At 44.1% G+C, this 20,523-nt stretch overlaps 1 non-coding gene across 1 annotated transcript; it reads right to left on the reverse strand.

Moving 5' to 3' along the window:
- Nucleotides 1-20,108: 20,108 nt before the first annotated feature.
- Nucleotides 20,109-20,182, reverse strand: Trnat-ugu. The gene has a single exon. It is a non-coding gene; the product is annotated as a tRNA-Thr (tRNA).
- Nucleotides 20,183-20,523: the final 341 nt, after the last annotated feature.

Consider the following 20,523-nt stretch of genomic DNA (forward strand, 5'->3'; position numbering starts at 1 on the left):
TCCGAAATTGTAAGTTTGGACGATGAGGTCGGTTACATTGTGGCAGTGTACGTAGTGGGGTACTGATTTGAAATGATCGGCCGTCTTCGATCGATGTCGGCCGTCGGCGGAATCTACCGATCTCGGTGGCACTGTGACCGCAACCTAATAGGGCCACCTCTGCGGATCCACCGACCAGTGTAAACACGGTCTAATATCTCCCGTGCCTCAGTTGTGTAATGCACTGAGCAACCGTCATGCTGAAACCACATACGTTGTCGAACGCCCCTGGGCAACATCCTGCAGTAGTACCGGCAGCTCGTGCTCCAAAAGCATTCGATGTTTGCGCCCATTCAAAGCACATCGATAAAATACGGACTAATGAATTTGTTTCCCATGATGCCGCACCACACTTTAACCTACCAAAGTCGATGATAGTCAACTTGCCGTAACCAGTAGAGACTGTCTACATTCCTGTAATGCATGTTATGCTGGTTAACGCTACCATGCTTTGCGAATGAAGATTCATCAGAAGCCGGCTGTGGTGACCGAGCGGTTCTAGGCGCTTCAGTCCGGAACCGCGCGACTGCTACGGTTGCAGGTTCGAATCCTGCCTCGGGCACGGATGTGTGTGATGTCCTTAGGTTAGTTAGGTTTAAGTAGTTCCAAGTTCTAGGGGACTGATGACCTCAGATGTTAAGTTCCATAGTGCTCAGAGCCATTTGAACCATTCATCAGAAAATAGTACCTTGGGAAAGAACGTGGGGGTCGTTTGCATTTGTTGACATGCCCATTCGCAAAACACTACCCGGTTATGGAAATCTGCGTCATGAAGTTGTGGTGCACTGACACGTGGTATGGATGATACTACTGACGATGCAGTATTGTGACAATACTACCTACGGACAAACCGAAATCGCGGTGTAATTGCTAGACACTTAACCGAGGGTTGTGGTGCACTGTCGCTAGTACAATTATTTCGTTAGCTTCTCCTGTAACACGTCTGCTTCGTTTCCTTTTGTCGGTCTGTACGCTGCCATAAGCCATAAAGCCGTTCACTACCTTGAAAAAGAACGAACGAGAGCGAACTTTCTCGGGAAAACGATCGGTATGCAAGACAACAGCAACCTCAACATTTCTCCACTTGCACGTCTGTTCCCCAAATGACAGGTAGATGTGCAGGCAATAAACACTGCGAAAGTATTGTAATTTTTTAAATTTATTTGGCCTTCCGAGCAGCAACTCGATTTAGCCATCAGTAACACATAAATTGTACACAGAATTCAATAAAAGAATACAAAAATGCATATTTACAAGTAGAGAACGCTCAAACCGTCACAGCTGTGTCTGCCGTCCGTTGTGACCGAGCGGTTCTAGGCGCTTCAGGCCGGAACCTTGCTGCTGCTACGGTCGCAGGTTCGAATCCTGGCTCGGGCATGGATGTGTGTGGTGTCCTTAGGTTAGTTAGGTTTAAGTAGTTCTAAGTATAGGGGACTGATGACCTCAGATGTTAAGTCCCGTAGTGCTTAGAGCCATTTGAACCATTTGAACAGCTGTGTCTACTATATTATTGCAACAATTAGATTAAAAGGTAGTTAAAATTGTGTTGAGTTACAATTAATACCACTCCTGAAATACCTTAAAACCTACAGATCGTGCCCAGTACTCTAAGGAACGTAACAATCACTTTGTAAAAACAAATGTCTTTTGTAAATTAAAGAGTAGTCGCTAATTGAGGAAGATGGTATCCCATACTCAGAAATGTCTTCAGAAAGACCAACCGTTCCAGTCAAAGTTGAGACACACAAACAAGGCGTGGTTGACATCAGCTTCCGACTCAGGATCACACTTACATGCTGACGAAGCGAAAACGTTGATCCGATGTAGATGTTGAGGAAAAGAGGCGTGATTGATGCGAATTCGTATGGTAGAAGAAATCGTGGATCAGTCCAAATGTGTCCTCATGAACTACGGCCGTGAAGGGTTGGTGGGGTTGTTTGGGGGAAGAGACCAAACAGCGAGGTCATCGGTCTCATCGGATTAGGGAAGGACGGGGAAGGAAGTCGGCCGTGCCCTTTCAAAGGAACCATCGCGGCATTTGCCTCGTGCGATTTAGGGAAATCACGGAAAACCTAAATCAGGATGGCCGCACGCGGAATTGAACCGTTGTCTCCCCGAATGCGAGTCCAGTGTACTAACCACTGCGCCACCTCGCTCGGTGACCGTGAAGGAATCGGGGGTTGGAGAACTGCGTAAAAACCGCCTTTTGTGAGCTGGGAAAGGTTCCACATTCCTTGCTATCGTTGGGTTGCGTGACCTATGACCTCACTTAAGTAGTCTGTGTAAGGTACTTTCAGTTTCAGGAAGGTGTCTAGAGATGTCCCTTGTTGGCTAATGCATCAGCTTCCTCATTACAGACGATAACTGTAGGGAAGGCACCCACAGTAAATGGATTATGCGACCCATCCGTGTGCTGCGAATATATTCCGAAAATACATCCAAGATATAGCGGTTAGTCGTTTTGTTGCATCTCCTGTGTTGAATATTTTGAAGGACGCTTTGAGAGTCAGACACAATTAATATCTTGGGGGAAAGAAGTGGAAGAGACAAACTTAAGAGCTTCCAGAAGTGCCTTTGTCACCGACGTAACAACAGAAGCGCTTGGGGGCAGTTGAACGTTTCCATGATCTAAATCTGAGGGCAGAATTTTGAATCTATCGGTATATGCTCTAAACATTCTGCGTGGTGTCTGTTTGTTCTATATAGTGTCTCCCTACCACTTTCGCGCAACGACGCTCTGAGCGTGTTTTTTAGGGAATTGACTAGTTTGAACCTGGGACCTGTTGCTGGTAAGGAGACGTCAGACCACACATGACATGTAGAATTCAGAAGAGTTCAGTGAGACTAGCGATGATATAACCAAATACTTAATGATTTCAGCGTCAGCTCCACTGCACTCCCTGTAAAGGAATCTTAATACTAACTAAATTTAGTGGAAGGGGTTCAAGGCTTTCCTATTTTTAGTTAGCTGGTAAAATAACGCCGAAAAAGCAGTGAAGTGGCTTCTCAATAACTATATAACAGAAAAATCATCGTGTTTCAGATTTTTACTTCAAGTGGCAAATGTGAACATCATGAGCTTTAATTGATGATTGACACTAGTATTACGTAAAGGGGATGTAACAGATGAGACTTCTGCAGTTCTGAGTGAAGCCTTATGCGCTCAAAAATGTGGCATCGCGTGCGTTCATTACCTTGTCGGTGCTCGTCATGGGGCGGCAGCCGGCGCAGTTCCGTCCAGCTCGCCCTCTCGGAAGCAACTTTCTCCTAACTTCTCCTTACTACAATTTACCGAAGTTGGTTTAAAAAAACTATCTGTCTGTGTTTTCACCTGACCAATCAGGGTCTCAATGTTAACCTCAAGCTCCGCCTACAAAAATTCTATCTATCCAATGAGAAACGTTATACTTTTCGTGGTGGGGCAATGTTTTTAAAGTTTGCAACGTAACAGAGACGTGAAAAGGTCTCATGCTAAAACTTGCAGCTGGTGTGGTCCTTTTAGCGTTATCGTAAGATCTATACTGTTCTTCTGGAGGGCTCTATCTTTTAACACGGGCTGTGGGGCGGTCCCGATGTAACAGAGACGCGAAAAAGTCTCACGCTAAAAACTTGCGGGTGGCGTGGTCGTAGCGGTTATCTGGCGACGTGGGTGTCCGTCCCTTATCGTAGGGCCTTCTCGCTTAACACGGTTCTGCTCTCGGCATCTGTTCTCATTTCTCCCCTCGGAACTGCGTCTGTCTCACGGTGGGAAGGTATGACATGCATTTAGGCATTCTTGTGTTAGTCTGTGGTATTCCATTTGCTCACTCGTTACTCGTATTACTTTGGTTAATTTAATGTCACGATTTATTCGGAGCTATGTGGCATACTACTGGATTTGCTTATCATGTCAGGGTTTTCATGGAAGGTGTTGGATTTGCCTGACACCTTACAATGCACAGAAAAGACTAGGCCACTGAGCTGAAACGAGATGACTGAATCCACTTTCCAAACAGTTTATATTAAAATAGTAGACTGGAATATGACAACTGAGAAGATGAAGATAGTAGTCAAAAAGAGGCAAATGCCGTGGGCATTGCATAGAATGTAGGTGTCAAAGCTGGTTCAAACGGCCAGAGCTTTATTTCTTCTGTAGCAGGCAGCTCATAGTCGGTAAATGCAATCTCTGCTTTGACAGACAGAACAGTCCATAAAGGCCATACCTTGGATGTAGAATTTATCCGATAATATTTGGTGTCTAATGCTCAAGGGCATCTCCCCTGCTTCCATCAAAAGAGTGTTGGCGGTCGTCGATTGCATGGCTCTAAAGCAGGTACGAATGGCTCTGTATTGAAGACTATCTAGTTGGGTGAGATGAACGTTTGGCGCATTGTGGTACTGTTGACAGCCATACTCGAGCCGAGGTCGAATAATCCCCCAGTAGATGGTGAGTAAAAAATGGTTCAAATGGCTCTGATCACTATGGGACTTAACTTCTGAGGTCATCAGTCCTCTAGAACTTAGAACTACTTAAACCTAACTAACCTAAGGACATCTCACACATCGATGCCCGAGGCAGGATTCGAACCTGCGACCGTAGCGGTCGGGCGGTCCCAGATTGTAGCGCCTAGAACCGCTCGGCCACTCCGGCCGGCATGATGAGTAAACTACTCTGGTGCGCTACCCAACACACATGGGTGAGTGATCGAATTACATTTAAGCCTCCTTCACACTTGGTAACTGTGGATCGGATGTGAGGCGCCTAGCTTATCCGAGAGTCAAAAATCATCGCCAGAAATCGAGCGTGAGATTTTATGTGGAAAGTGTACTTTCGACACGTAGTGTTACCCTCAGTACGGGCCGATGTCGCCCTGTAATGTTTAGAGACACTATCTGTTCTACGTCTGCACGGTACGTGAGCCCCGGTCGCAATGTACTGCCTGTTGTGGTACGTCGTATTTCGCTACACGGCCACTGTTAGATATGTCGGAGGAATACAACGTTGCGAATTGGGTTTCCAGTTACAAGGTACGAAATATTTTCCTGTCCTAACCTCGCACCGTGGAGGTAGGGTCCATTGAGTAGCATGTTGTAAATTGAATCCATTTCCATTCCTCCGATTACATTGCCACCTGTGACAAAACAAAGAAAATGCTTCAGACCAAACATATGTAGATTTTGCCGCAGAATCGTAATCTGCCATAAAAAACTGGGGTTCTCCTTAAATAATTAATATTTGCCGCCCCCCTCCCACCGCGCCACCCACGCACGGGGTGGGGCGGCGGGACGAGTGTGGTACCGTTGGATGTCCCACTCTGGAACAAACAAACTGGAATCATAACTTTTTTTGATCTGACGTGTAGTTTTCGAGATATTTCAATGTTCTCAGTTAAAATGAACACCCTGTTCACTGTATTATCTATGTATGCTTCACATCTCCTCCTAAACTACTGGACCGATTTCAACCAAACTTAGTACACATTTCACTTACTGTCTGGAAAGTATCGCTGAGGGACTAAGAACCACCTACCTATCAAAGGCGCGGGTATGGGGGAGGGGGGGGGCGACAAAGCAGTGAAGCCACGACACGCAAATACCCATAGTTTTCTCATACAGTATGTACATCCATTTGTATAGTTTGTGTGGATGTCAAAAAATTCCTCTTTTTGAGAAATGGTTTTCTTGCTGTTGTACTCTTTACTTCAGCAATCATTATATAGTTTTCTTTTTTCAACTAACTGCTTAGTACACAGTATCAATACTAGGAATAAGGACAATATAAGTAAAGATTTAAAATCACTTACTCTTGTCCAGAAAGGAGTCCAGTATTCAGCAACGCATATTTTCAATAAGTTACCAACAACCATTAAGAGTTAAGTTTCAGATAAGGCACAATTTAGAAATAATTTAAAAGAATTTTTGGTGGCCAACTCCTTCTATTCCCTCCATGAATTTCTCAACAAGTGCAGTGGGCCATTTTAATGAAAATTTATTATACTTTAATTTTTGACAATACTTGGTTGTAACAGCCAAGTAACTGCCTACTGTGTGAATGATGGATGTATGGAAAGCAGATGTAAGTCTTAAGTAATTTGACTGTTCTTAACTGCGGATCATTGAAATGAATAATTTACTTTAATTTTTGACAGTACTTGGTTGTAATAGCTAAGTAACTAGCTACTGCGTGAATAATGGATTTAATGAAAGCAGATGTAAGTATTAAACCTGTAAATATTAGAAGTTTAATTTTAATTCATGTACATTATTTTACTGTTTAGTGACTGAGGATCATTAAAATTAATGAAACTCAAGTTTTTCTAATTACATTTTTGTAATGTGTTTATCTGAGATGTTCCACACCCAGAAGGATCTCCTCTTTTGTGGGTCTATGGAATGAATAATTAATCTAATCTAATCTAAATCTAATCTATCCAAGTAGCATAACATGTCTGCTACTTTTAATATATTAACTCCTAATCCAATTTCCTCAGCGTCTCCCATTTTAGATCGACTGCATTCCATTACCCCTGTTTATATGTACTTTTGTTGATGTTCATCTTGTCCACTTTCAGCATACTATTCATTTCCTTAAAGCCGCTCTTGCAAATCTTTTGTTGTCTTAGAGGTAATTACAGTGTCATCAGTAAATCACAATGATTTTATTTCATCTCCGTGAGCTTTAATTCCTTTCAAGATTTTTGCTTCGTTCATTTACTGCTTGCTCAGTGTACAGATTGAATAACATTACGGATAGACAACGAATCTGTCTCATTCCCTTCTCAATTACTACTTCCTTTACACGTCCATCGTCTCTTATACCTGCACTCTGATATCTGTACATATTGTAAAGAACCTTTCGTGCTCTGTGTTTTGTCCCTGCCAACCTCGAAATTTCAAAAAAGTGTAGTCCAATGAGGAATGTCGATAGTTTCAAAAATGATCACCTACTATTCATTCCGACAAATCACATTCCGATAAGAATATTAAGTGTGTCTAAGGTATTCTGAAAGGGCATGTACGAGGAGGAAAAGCCTTCAAATAATGTGGAAGCCTGTTAAAGATGTATTCTGCGTACTGTTTTGAAGTTGAAGTCGGTGGCCGTGCTACGGCACGGCTTCGGCGTCACACAGCGAGTGCGCCACGAATGCTCCAGCGCAGCGTATTTAATGCCTCGTCCGTGAATCAGCAGCGCAGCTTGCTCTGACCTTGGACGTCATCTCGGCAGTGCGCATGCGTAAGCTTTGCGTAGCTAGACGCCCGTTTCCTGCCGACCAGTCTCGAACGCAGTGTAGTCGAGCGTTTCTGCTCACTCGCGGATTTGCACTCCTTATTAGCTGAGATAACTGTGGTAATTCACCGAGCGATATCTGACGTCCGCGGATGCGGCGCACGAACACGCAATTCTGAAGTACAGCGGCGCCGTCGAATAACTGCCAATGGTAGATTGCGGCCAGGCTTCGGCTGCAACGGATTGCAAATCAAACGCCATGTCTGTATCTTTGCTTGCGAGCGGTCACATCTTAAAGCTGCACTTCATCTGTAAATAGAGCACAGTGAAATCAGGATCGAAGTACTCGGTTTCGAAAAGCATAAAGGGCAAATGCAAAAGGCACAGGTTATTCTCGTTCTCAAGAAGGATCGTCGAACTAATGCACTCAATTATAGGCCCTATATCGCTGACGTCTGTCTGTCGTAGAATTATGGCACATTTTCTATGTCCACATATTATGACGTTTCTGGAGAACGAGAATCTCCTTTACAGAAAGTGCTAAACCTTTGTGACACTCTTTATTACACAGATCACTTGACAGCTCACAATTCCAGTCCTTGTTGGGTCGTTGCGTAGTACAGAAGACACGAAGAAAATAATGCAGCTAGTCTAGGATGAAGCAATCCATCAACGAACTACAATCCAGCTGAAATCCAGTAAACAACCAGGTCATGAAAGTACGGTGTAAGCTGGATAGATACCTCAACACAGCACGATTGAAAGTGTGTTGCAGGTGCACAGCAACTGGGTTTACCTTGGCATCAGCAGCCAGACACATTTGACAACACACTGGGGCCTCTTACTGCCCGAAGCAGGAGCTATTGACAGTAGACATAGCAGGGTATCGTTCTCTAGAGATATAGCAAAAAGGAACAAGGATTTCGTAAGCAGGTATCTTGCAAAACAATGCGCGCTGTGTTCGTCCACGAAATTCAAAGTGGTTAGACTAAGCCATCCAGGTTGAATCCGTGTTCCTTGACTTCTAGAAGACATTTGATACAGTTCTGCTTTCTTTTTCTGACAAACAAGATACAAGCTAACCCAGTATCGGAACAGATTTTCGACTGGATTCAGGACTTACTAACAAGGGAACCTCCCCATCGCACCCCCCTCAGATTTAGTTATAAGTTGCCACAGTGGATAGACCCTGAAAAACTGAACACAGATCAATCGAGAAAACAGGAAGAAGTTGTGTGGAACTATGAAAAAATAAGCAAAATATACAAACTGATTAGTCCATGTGTAAGATATGCTCCATCAAGGAGAGACGAAACTCAGGAGCGCCGTGGTCCCGTGGTTAGCGTGAGCAGCTGTGGAACGAGAGGTCCTTCGTTCAAGGCTTCCTTCGAGCGAAAATTTTAATTTTTTATTGTCAGACAATTATCAAAGTTCAGGCACTCACACATAAATCAACTTCACTCTCCAAAAAGTCCAGGGCATGTTCAGATTTGCTTGGACATTGCAGGATTTGGCAGTCTACACACGGAAAAATTTGAAAAAGTTAAAAAGATATGTTTTGACAGAGCACAGGGAAAAGTGTGCGACTGTGAGACTTTTGGATTCATTTGTTGCAGTTTATGTGACAAACTCTGATGTTTTCATCACTTTTTGGGAGTAATTATCACCTCCACAAGAAACCCTAAATCGGGCAACGTAGATGAATCTTTTTACCCATTCGCCAAGTGTACAAGTTAGGTGGGTCGACAACATATTCCTGTCATGTGATGCACATGCCGTCACCAGTGTCGTATAGAATATATCAGACGTGTTTTCCTGTGGAGGAATCGGTTGACCTATGACCTTGCGATCAAATGTTTTCGGTTCCCATTGGAGAGGCGCGTCCTCTCGTTCCATAGCTGCTCACGCTAACCACGGGACCACGGTGCTCCTCAATCTTGTCCCTCCTTGATGGAGCATATCTTGCACATGGACTAATCAGTTTGTATATTTTGCTCATTTTTTTTATAGTTCCACACAACTTCTTGCTGTTTTCTCGATTGATCTGTGTTCAGTTTTTCAAGGCCTATCCACTGTGCCAACTTATAACTATATATATATATATATATATATATATATATATATATAACTATAACTTATAACTAAATCTGGGGGGGGTGCGATGGGGAGGTTCCCTTGTAAGAGATAGAACTCAATACGTCGTTATTAAATGGATGACATCGACAGCTAGTTTCAAGACTACTCCAAGGGAGTGTTGAAATATTTAGTTCGCTCAATATTGATTGGGAGTCCCCTGATAACTCCTGCAAGATAGCATTTTAAATGTGTGTCAACGAGTGAAGAGAGATTATGATACTGTGTACCGCCACCAGATGGCGGTTCTCCTTCCCGTAGGTGGTGCAGTGCAATAGCATTTGTTCGGCTTGAGAGTACACTGGTGGACAACGATAACGTGGAAGCACACAAGCATGGGCAACCGTGGACAGTGTAGTCTCTCTGGATAGAAGGATTGGCTCGTAACACCACAATAGGTGTCGTTTCATGACTAAAAAATGAATGCAAAAATAAATCTCCATACTACTTGACATATAAGATTTTAAAATTAAATCAATCTTTTCGGAACTAATTAATCTCTGCTCCGACAGCTGCATGCCTGTAAAAACAATATGGGTCGGCACATTTCTTTTCAGTCTTGTGAGTACGTCCTGTGTCCTCATTTCCATTTTTCACCGTTCCTGAAAGTGTGTGGTCAAGTGTGAATGAATTAAATGAAGTAGCAGACGGTGGGTTTCCTAATCTTCTACCAACTTAAACGGTGTCGGTGGAAGGCAGAGAGCAGGAACAGGAGGGCTTGGCCAAAGATGAGTAAAGCAAAAACGTTTTTCGTAGCAGAGGTTGGTCATGGGCCTTCCCCACCACCTCGGGCGGTTCGGATAGGGCTCCGCGCGACGGTTACAGGGAGTTGTTCGGAAGACAGGTAAGCGACTAGACGTTCCTTCAGAACGTCTGCGTCGAACGAAGGAAAAAAAAGGTATTTGAATGTGTTAATAATTTTTAATCCCAACTATTGCTTCTCCTAGCTATTTTGAATTACCATTTAGGTTCTGGCTACAATTGTGGTTCAGTTAATCAGTGGCATAATAAGATGATTTCCGTTAGTCGCGACCACGCGGTCCCTAGATTCAAATCGTAGCCTAAGTCTTAACAATTTCGGCTTGCCATATTATTTTATTTGTGGTGGACTTTTAAATTATCAGTAAAATTGTATCGAGCGTACATTTGGCAAAGAATGAATTGATTTGATTCGAAGCGCTTCATGCAAAGGTATGTAGCCACTCATAATCCTGCTCGATGCCAACCACATACAACACTTCTTACAAAAATGTTACCAGCATTTTGTTCGGCATGTGGATTTAGTGCACGTGACTGTTTGTGCTTCAAAAGTGATCAGGGACCACTTGCTCTCCAGATCTCCCCCACCCCACAAGACTCGTTAGATTAAGGCGAACGTGAGGCAATAGGTTCGTTTATATAAATGTATCAAGAATGTTTTGTCTATCTATTAAATACAAGAGACTACTGTTATCATGCGAAATCTTAGCCAAAATAAATATTTCATCATTTGAAGCTTTTTCCGTGCTCGTTTAATTTATCCCTTTTCAATACTTACATTTGTTTCATTGATGATTATGCTACTGAAATACGTAGTTTTTGGCACAAGTGTAGCTAACGGGCCGTAGTTTTCTCTGACTGCCCCATAATAATTCATTGCGTTATCCATTGCGACCTTTATAATCTGTGAAGTGATTGTTCCCTAAAATTTAGATGGGCCTAAACCTCTTTTCAAACAACGGGCAAAGATATTCAGAGAACCTTACGTTACGTTAGGGGCTGATGAGATCAGTAGCCACATGTGGGGAAGAGGCACTAAGTCACAGATCTGTTTTTCGTTGAGTATCAGAGGTCAGAGACGGCAGGGACTGTGCTAAAAAACGTAAAAGCCCTGGGCGTCCAGCAAATGCATGCAAACACAAACAGTGCCCAGTGTGTCAATGACTTGATAATGGGCTAGCACACTGGACTCGCATTCGGAAGGTCGGCGGTTCAATCCCGCGTCCGGCCATCCTGATTTAGGTTTTCCATGATTTCCCTAAATCGCTCCAAGCAAATGCCAGGATGGTTCCTTTGAAAGGGCACGGCCGACTTCCTTCCCTAATCCGATGAGACCGATGACATCGCTGTCTGGTCTCCTCCCCCAAAAACAAGCCAACTTGATAATGGGGAACAAGCGAATCACGTTTGATGAAGTACAGAAGGCAACAGGTCAATCATGGGGAACCCTCCACACCACGTAGATTTGAGCATGAAAAAGATGTGTGCCCAATGGGGGCCCCATAGTAGTGGCGCAAAAGCGGCAAGGCCAAAGAGAATGTCACCATGACCGCCGAGCAGTCGACTGATCAACTTACAGGTGAGGAATAATCGTCCAGCACAGATACTCGCCGTATTTAATCTTCTCACACAATACGCACGCCCACTGCTGTTGCTACTCAAGCAACATACTGGTTACTTCGTTATTCAGCCACTCAGAGGGCGCTGCCACCGGGACTTCTCCCTGCGCATACAGACAAGAGCCGACAGGTCGCACTTTCTTTGTAACTAACTGATCATCGCTGGCTAAATCGCGGCTGCTGGTTGGCCCCTACCAGTGGCTGCGGCACACTGCGAGACAAGCAGGTGCGGCTTGGACATATAGTTCTAACTGCAATTCCACCTCTGCATACACTCCCCAGACTTAAAAAACCACTTTACCCAATCAGAGACAGGGATGTTGTTTTCTCCATACACCTAGAATTTCTCATGAGAAATGCAGATAGCACTCCGTCTTCAGGCCACAAGTGGCCCATCGGGACCATCCGACCGCCGTGTCATCCTCAGTTGAGGATGCGCATAGGAGTGGCGTGTGGTCAGCACACCGCTCTCCCGGTCGTTTTGATGGTTTTCTTTGACCGGAGCCGTTACTATTCGGTCAAGTAGCTCCTCAGTTGGCACCACGAGGCTGAGTGCTCAAAAAAATGGTTCAAATGGCTCTGAGCACCATGGGACTTAACTTCTGAGTTCATCAGTCCTTAGAACTTAGAACTACTTAAACCTAACTAAGGATATCACGCACATCCGTGACCGAGGCAGGATTCGAACCTGCGACTGTAGCGGTCGCCCGGTTCCAGGCTGAAGCGCCTAGAACCGCTCGGCCACACCGGCCGGCGAGACTGACTGCACCCCGAAAAATGACAACAGCGCATGGCGGCCCGGATGGCCACCCATACAAGTGCCGGCCACGCCCGACAGCGCTTAACTTCGGTGATCTGGCGGGAACCGGTGAACCCACTGCGGCAAGCTGTTGCACAAATGCAGATACCTTCCCTTTATATGGGTTATTTTCGAAGACAGAAGAAATCGGAGCATGAACGCATTTTCACAACGCTAAAGTATCGTTACTTGTGAAAATCCTATACAACAGTATGGCATAGACCATATTTCCTCTAAGTATTCTCTCATCAGACAGAGAAATCTATTCTTATCAGATTAGTATCTATTCTGTCCTGCATCAAAGAACTAGAATATTAAACTCATTTTTGGCTCATGACGGAGTGCTAAGACTATGTGCTACCTCCGTCACAGGATGCCTCCTCACTTTTGAACCCTCATAAAGTAGCCAGATGCCTCGTCACCTACGAAGTCTCTGAAGGGAGTAGCACAAAGGAGTTGTAAAAATCAGGTTAATACTACATATCACTTTATAAATTCGGTAATATGGCTGATTTTATTGCGACGGATATCTCTTCCTGTATAGGTGGGAGACTGAAATTTCTTTAGAAGACCTCGCAGCAACGAAAAAACACCTGACAGCCACTCCAACTCGCGAATCGTATTTGTGGTACTCTCGTCCTCGCTTCGACCCACCTGGTGGCACGTCATTGATATCAAATTGATTGATTAACTAATTAAATTGATCATGATAGTCCCTTAGCATGGCAAGTAATTTTTTTCATGCAGTCGGATTACACGAGCCAGGTAACCTTTACAGACGCTTCTGTGACGTCTCTGGCGGCTTCCACAGGCTAGATAGTCGCTTCGCCTGATACCAAAATGGGTGGTGACTATCATCAAATAGCTGAAGATGTCCAATGATACTCACATTCCGTCTGTCAGTAACCTCATCAGGTTGGTGGAAGTAAATCACTTAGAATTCTGGTATACTGCCCCTGAACTAATCCTGCTGAGACTTTTCGCTCTAAGGGGCAGTAGGATGTTTTACACTCTTCTCCACTGCTGCGACCCCTCCGCCTCGTCGTCGCCACCACCACCTGCCCACATGCAGATGGCAGTCACCGCCGTCACTGCCAAACATGTATGACCCTCAGACATGGGTTTCCCTCGGATTGCAGACCTGCGGAAGCATTCCTATTGGCTCCCGCCAAATTAGTGGGCGGATGCTTCGAGAACTGGAGGGAAGTGATGTTCTTTCTGAGGAGCACTATTGAGAGCCAAGATTCAAGCTGACTGCAGAAGGATTTTATTGCCATCAACACACGTTTCGTATAAGGACTACGAAGATAAGATACGAAAAATCGGCGCTCATACAAAGGCATATAGACAGTCCTTTTCTTTCTCTCTCTGTTTGCGAGTGGAATAGAAAAGGAAATAACTAGTAGTTGTAAGTGTGCCCTCCGGAACGCACCATACGATGGCTTGCGAGATATACATATAGATGTAGATATAAATTTAGTCTACGTATTAAGGTGTCAGTCCATCCATTTATAGGCTCACAAAACTCACAGAAGAATGTTGTCTCTTATTTATTGAGAAAAAAAAGACAGAACTTCTGCTGTTGATTGTCTTTGAGTAGAAACTTTCGTATTAGCCCCTAATTTTCTTATTTACACTCACTTCGCTAAATGTATATGAGAGGTTGTAATATGTTTGTCCACAATACCTAGAAGACATGGTATAGAGCTCACCTCTCAACGCCAGCCGGTGTGGCCGAGCGGTTCTAGGCGCTACAGTCTGGAACCGTGCGACCGCTACCGTCGCAGGTTCGAATCCTGCCTAGGGCATGGATGTGAGTGATGTCCTTAGTTTAAGTAGTTCTAAGTTCTAGGGGACTGATGACCTCAGAAGTTAAATCCCAGAGCCATTTGAACCTCTCAACTCCCCTTTCGTCAGAGAATCACTTACCTACCATATTCTCACGAATCCTCCAGTCATAGATATATAGCATTTGAATCCACCTAATTTCGACGAGTAGGGAATGTCCCCCACCAAATCACAAAACCCTGCTATTTCTCTCGAAATCCCATCACGTTCCAACAGCAATGTTCCACTAGTTAAAAGACTATCTAGTCCTCTGCCCGTTACTGATTGATAGAGAGGCATCACAAGGAGAAAAATAGCACAGTAACATACTGGACGAAATTCACAACCATGCTGAGGATGCGTGTACTGCACAAAGAAATTCAGAAGCTTAACGCCTACATGTTGTAAACTCCTTCATCGTATTCCTATGATTGCTATGCTAGAAATACGAAAATGTAACGGTATCAGAATCTATATTGACAGCACCGTCTCTCTCGCCCCATTATTGTTATAGCATCCAACACAGGTAACACTATGAACTATAAAAACTTTGCTAACATCACCTTGTAGAGAACTCAATAACATTTTACCACATCTCTGTCTCCTGCTGTATCTAAAGCAAATAACGTCTGCGTGTTGACATCGAACGTATATCGTGATCCCATTGAATATTCATGTATTGGTCCATTGGAGTAGTTACGCAAAATGGGCATCAGAACGTTATGTTAATGTAGGTTGCCTGTATCTGGGGCAAGTATACATTCAGAGGCAAACCTATTGTTTTACTTTGATTGACATGTATTTAACCTATTGTTCTGCTAAGTGTATTATGACCCCCTCGGGATAATCTGTCCTTCTGAGAAACCTTCCCCAACCCCTCCCCCTCCTCCTCCTCCACCCCAACCCTCTGGAAACCTCTAACCTTTTATCCTCCCCCTCGCTAATACAAATACACTTTCAGGCATGAGTTATTCAAATAGTTCCCACCCACTCTATCAATTTGTTTGATTAATTAATTAAATTTATCAATTAATTAACCCCTCCCCCTCTGGTAAATCCCTCCAGCCCTCACCTCTCACCCCCACCACCTCCCACCACGAAATTGATGGGTTTGTGATGGAGAGGAAGGGATCTTATGATACGAAATTCTATTACATAGGAGAGGGTATATTGTTTATTTAAAAAAATTCAATTTGCAGGGGTTGGATCTCTCTTGCTAATAATTCCCTGCTGTTTGGGAATATGCAGGTCCTGTAAAACACATTGAAAGGTAGCAATAAATCGATGGCTTCTTTTTTATTCCATCATGCAAAGAATACTGTCATGAAACAGTCATCACACTAATTACTCTGTTCAATATCTTTTGATCATGAGCATGCACCATCTGCCAAGCCACATCAAGCGCCGATGTCCAAGAGACCACACAACGCCCACTCGGGGCGCTGCAACAGTTGTCATGTCAGCTGCCCCACGGCCAGTCGCCTCATGGGCCATGAAGCGATGCACCTATCAGTGGCCTCAGCTCACTACAGAGTGAACCAACGACTCGAAATGGGCTTCCCGGCTGGATTGGCGAATGCATCCAGCACAGAGAATGGATCAGTCAGTGTGTGTTCAGATTTCGAAGTATATTTTCGTAAAAACATTTGTAGTATCAAATCATTGTGTGTGCAGATTACAAAGTTAAAAAAAGTTTGTAACATGTGTGTTCAGATTTAAGTGTAAATTTTTTCATTGTTGTTTCAGCGTACATCCAAGACAAAATCGTGGGCTGGATGGAGGTAGAGGTCCAACAGCGGCAGCAGTGATATCATTGTAAGTAGTATATATACATATATAATTGTACATATCTTCATATACCTAACATGTTGGTATTATTTAGTGGTCAGCCAGTGCGTCTTTGCTCGTGTACATGATGCTGTGGATCAAAATCGATAAATATTACTTTCTCGCTAATAATGTTCTATACATCCATTAAATTTTTTTCGTCAAAGTATCCTGTATATGTAATTTCTTTCGAAAAGAAGTTTCAATGCTTATGTAACACGTTGTTGATGTAGATGGATTTGGAGGTACAATAAATGTTACATCTTTTTCCTTTATTATATCTCCAATTTTTTCATCATAGTACTATGAATACTTAATTTCTTTCTAAAAATTTCATTGTACATGTAATATATTGTTGTTACTGTAGATGGTACAAGGATCGAAATCGACAAAACGTTAGTTCTTTTCTTTTCACTAAGAATTCTGTTTTGTTTCAGTACATTTCCAGCGGAAAAATGACAACTTCTTTGCTGAAAGCCAGCAACAGCAGCAGCAGCAACAGCATTGTAAGTAGTGTATATATTTTTCTTCTTCTTCATAGTGCTGAAGTACTATGAAGTTTATATGTAATATGTTGCTGTTTGACAAAAATTTCATCAGATTCATGAAATACATCATGTATTATTTGTTGCAGATGTTTTCTTGGTAGAAAAAGGATAAAGAGGAGAGAAGTAAGTCAGGGATAAGCTGGAGCCATTGTGGACCTTATCTTTCTCATAGTTCTTTTGCATGTGTATATTTTCATTATTAGATCATTATGTTGCAGGTGATGTAGGGGAGCTGGACAGATGGATCTTCCCCATTTCAGGAGAGAACAAAATGCCACTTTGAGTGGAGAAGATCGAGGAAGACGTTCGTCGATGTGAGGAGATGAGGGAGATGCCAAGAAGCCAGAACGAAATGGATAATGCGTAGTCACTCTGGTTAAAAATAATCAGTATTCCTTCTTTCTTTGCAGCAGCACCAGAAGGCAATATCATTTTTTTTCGTTATTGTCTCTCTTTCTACAGTGGCCATGCCAAGGGAAATTCATACAAAATATCGTGGCTTGAGTACTGGGTGTAGCAAAGCCTTCTTCACTGAAGTGGGTACCGATGAGGCATGCCTCACGGCCAAGGTCACTACTAGCCACCAGATGGGAAGTCACCGCAGCTGCAACTGCTCCTTCCCCTACGAGCACTGCCACCCTCCATCAGGCAAGGGGACAGGGCTGCAGCAACCAGGCTGCTCACACTGGCCCATCTCCTCCTCTTCCACCATCTTGTGCTCACAGATCTCAGAAGGTATGGCATAAACCCGTCAACACCACACCACAAGCAGCCTCATCATCTAGTCACAGTTATAGTCTTCGAAATAGAGATTATCCCGCGGCTAGGGCCAGTTCCCTCTCCTGTCTTTTCAGTGAAGGACTTCAGATCAATGACACCAAACCACAGCTAGAATACTCGGCTATTGCAGACGCCTTTGAGGAGAAAATCTCACTTACAAGGATCAAGAATCTGGCAGGAGGATACCGCTACGCTGTCAGGTTTCTAAGAATGTGACTTCCTGTCATATAAATAGAGCTTCTCAAGGCAGGCAGTTATCTGCGGTACACCCCCCCCCCCCCCCCAAAGTTGCCGTTGGCAATGAAGAGACAAGTCTTCATTATTGTTTTCGGGGGGGGGGGGGGGGGTGATAAGATGGAGCACATGAATCACAGAGCGGTTTTGTGAATCCACCTTGAGAGCTATACTGGCCCAGTTTCCCAACGGAAGTGAGAGTGTCAGCTATAGCACTCAGCCAAGTTATACACCTGGACATCCATACAAATGTCTGTGATCCAGTAAAGGGAGGGTCCAGCTATATCAAGCTTCCTAAGGATATAGCTACACCACTGGCCATTAAAATTGCTACACCAAGAAGAAATGCAAATGATAAACAGGTATTCATTGGACAAATATATTATACTAGAACTGACATGTGATTACATTTTCACGCAATTTGGGTGCATAAATCCTGAGAAATCAGTACCCAGAACAACCACCTCTGGCCGTAATAACGGCCTTGATACGCCTGGGCATTGAGTCAAACAGAGCTTGGATGGCGTGTACAGGTACAGCTGCCCATGCAGCTTCAACACGGTACCACAGTTCATCAAGAGTAGTGACTGGCGTATTGTGACTAGCCAGTTGCTCGGTCACCATCGACCAGACGTTTTCAACTGGTGAGAGATCTGGAGAATGTTGTGGCCAGGGCAGCAGTCAAACATTTTCTGTATCCAGAAAGGCCCGTACAGGACCTGCAACATGCGGTCGTGCATTATCCTGCTGAAATGTAGAGTTTTGTAGGGATCGTATGAAGGGTAGAGCCACGGGTCGTAACACATCTGAAATGTAACGTCCACTGTTCAAAGTGCCGTCAATGCGAACAAAAGGTGACCGAGACATGTAACCAATGGCACCCCATACCATCACGCCAGGTGATACGCCAGTATGGCGATGACGAATACACTCTTCCAATGTGCGTTCACCACGATGTCGCCAAACACGGATGCGTCCATCAGGATGCTGTAAACAGAACCAGGATTCATCGGAAAAAAGACGTTTTGCTATTCGTGCACCCAGGTTCGTCGCTGAGTACGCCATCGCAGGCGCTCCTGTCAGTGATGCAGCGTCAAGGGTAACCGCAGCCACGGTCTCCGAGCTGGTAGTCCATGCTGCTGCAAACGTCGTCGAACTGTTCGTGTAGACGGTTGTTGTCTTGCAAACGTCCGCATTTGTTGACTCAGGGATCGAGACGTGGCTGCACGATCCGTTACAGCCATGCGGATAAGATGCCTGTCATCTCGAATGCTACTGATACGAGGCCGTTGGGATCCAGCACGGCGTTCCGTATTACCTTCCTGAACCCACCGATTCCATATTCTGTTAACAGTCATTGGATCTCGACAAAGCGAGCAGCAATGTCGCGATACAATAAACCGTAATCGCGATAGGCTACAATCCGACCTTTATCAAAGTCGGAAACGTGATGATACGCATTTCTCCTCCTTACACGAGGCATCACAACAACGTTTTACTATGTAACGCCGGTCAACTGCTGTTTGTGTACGAGAAATCGGTTGGAAACTTTCCTCATGTCAGCACGTTGTAGGTGTCGCCGCCGGCGCCAACCTTGTGTGAATGCTCTGAAAAGCTAATCATTTGCATATCACAGCATCTTCTTCCTGTCGGTTAAATTTCGCGTCTGTAGTACGTCATCTTCGTGGTGTAGCAATTTTAATGGCCAGTAGTGTAATAATAACGCATGTGTTAATGTCAAAAATGAAACGGATCAGGCGTGTTTTGCATGGTCAATACTGGTTTGTGAAAGAAATATTAAAGACATTCCAGAGCACATATATCGATATGGTAGATACCTTGATGTTCATAAGTGTTATAACATTGATGGAATCGAGTTCTCCATTAAACTCCAGGACATACCAAAATTTGAGGCATAGAATACCAGAATATCGGTTCATGAATATGGCCTGGAGAGGAAAAGCAAGCCAGTTGAGTGGGACAATATATAGTCGTCAGCCCTCTCCATCTCAAAATTTGCCAGTGAGTGTAAGTTGCATGTAAACATGCTACTCTTCTCTGAAGGTGATAATTATCATTATGTTTAGATCAAAGACATGTCCTGCCTTCTCGCCTCCCACATGAGTAAACATAAGGGTAAATAGCATATTTGCTTAAGGTGCCTTAGTGCCCTTTCCTCAGAAAAGTTATTAGCAGCACATCTAGTACACTGTACTTCCAAGGACCCAGTACGTGTTATAATGCCCACTGAGGAAGATAAATTAAATGATAATTAAATGGACACCTCGCTGCAAACCGGCGTTGATATACTTCATTGGGGACATGTTGAAAATGTGTGCCCCGACCGGGACTCGAAGCCGGGATCTCCTGCTTACAGGGCAGACGCTCTATCCATCTGAGCCACCGAGGACACAGAGGATAGTGCGCCTGCAGGGACTTATCCCCTCCACGCTCCCCGTGAGACCCACATTCCCAACATGTCCACACCACTACATTCGTAGTTCGCTTAATTGATGTTTGCCCATCATACTCATTACTCGTGGAGATCCCGGGTTCGAGTCCCGGTCGGTGCACACACTTTCAACATGTCCCCAATGAAGTATATCAACACCGATTTGCAGCTAGGGTGTCCATTTAATTATCATTTCATTTCTAGCAAAGCTGCATGGTCGTCAACGGTAACTGTTCTTTCGGGAGAAGATACTACCGTCATATATCGTTAAAATATTTCTTCCCGGCCATTGACCTTGT

Source organism: Schistocerca piceifrons, chromosome 8 (genome assembly GCF_021461385.2).
Source record: "Schistocerca piceifrons isolate TAMUIC-IGC-003096 chromosome 8, iqSchPice1.1, whole genome shotgun sequence".
Taxonomy (NCBI): Eukaryota; Metazoa; Arthropoda; class Insecta; order Orthoptera; family Acrididae; genus Schistocerca; species Schistocerca piceifrons.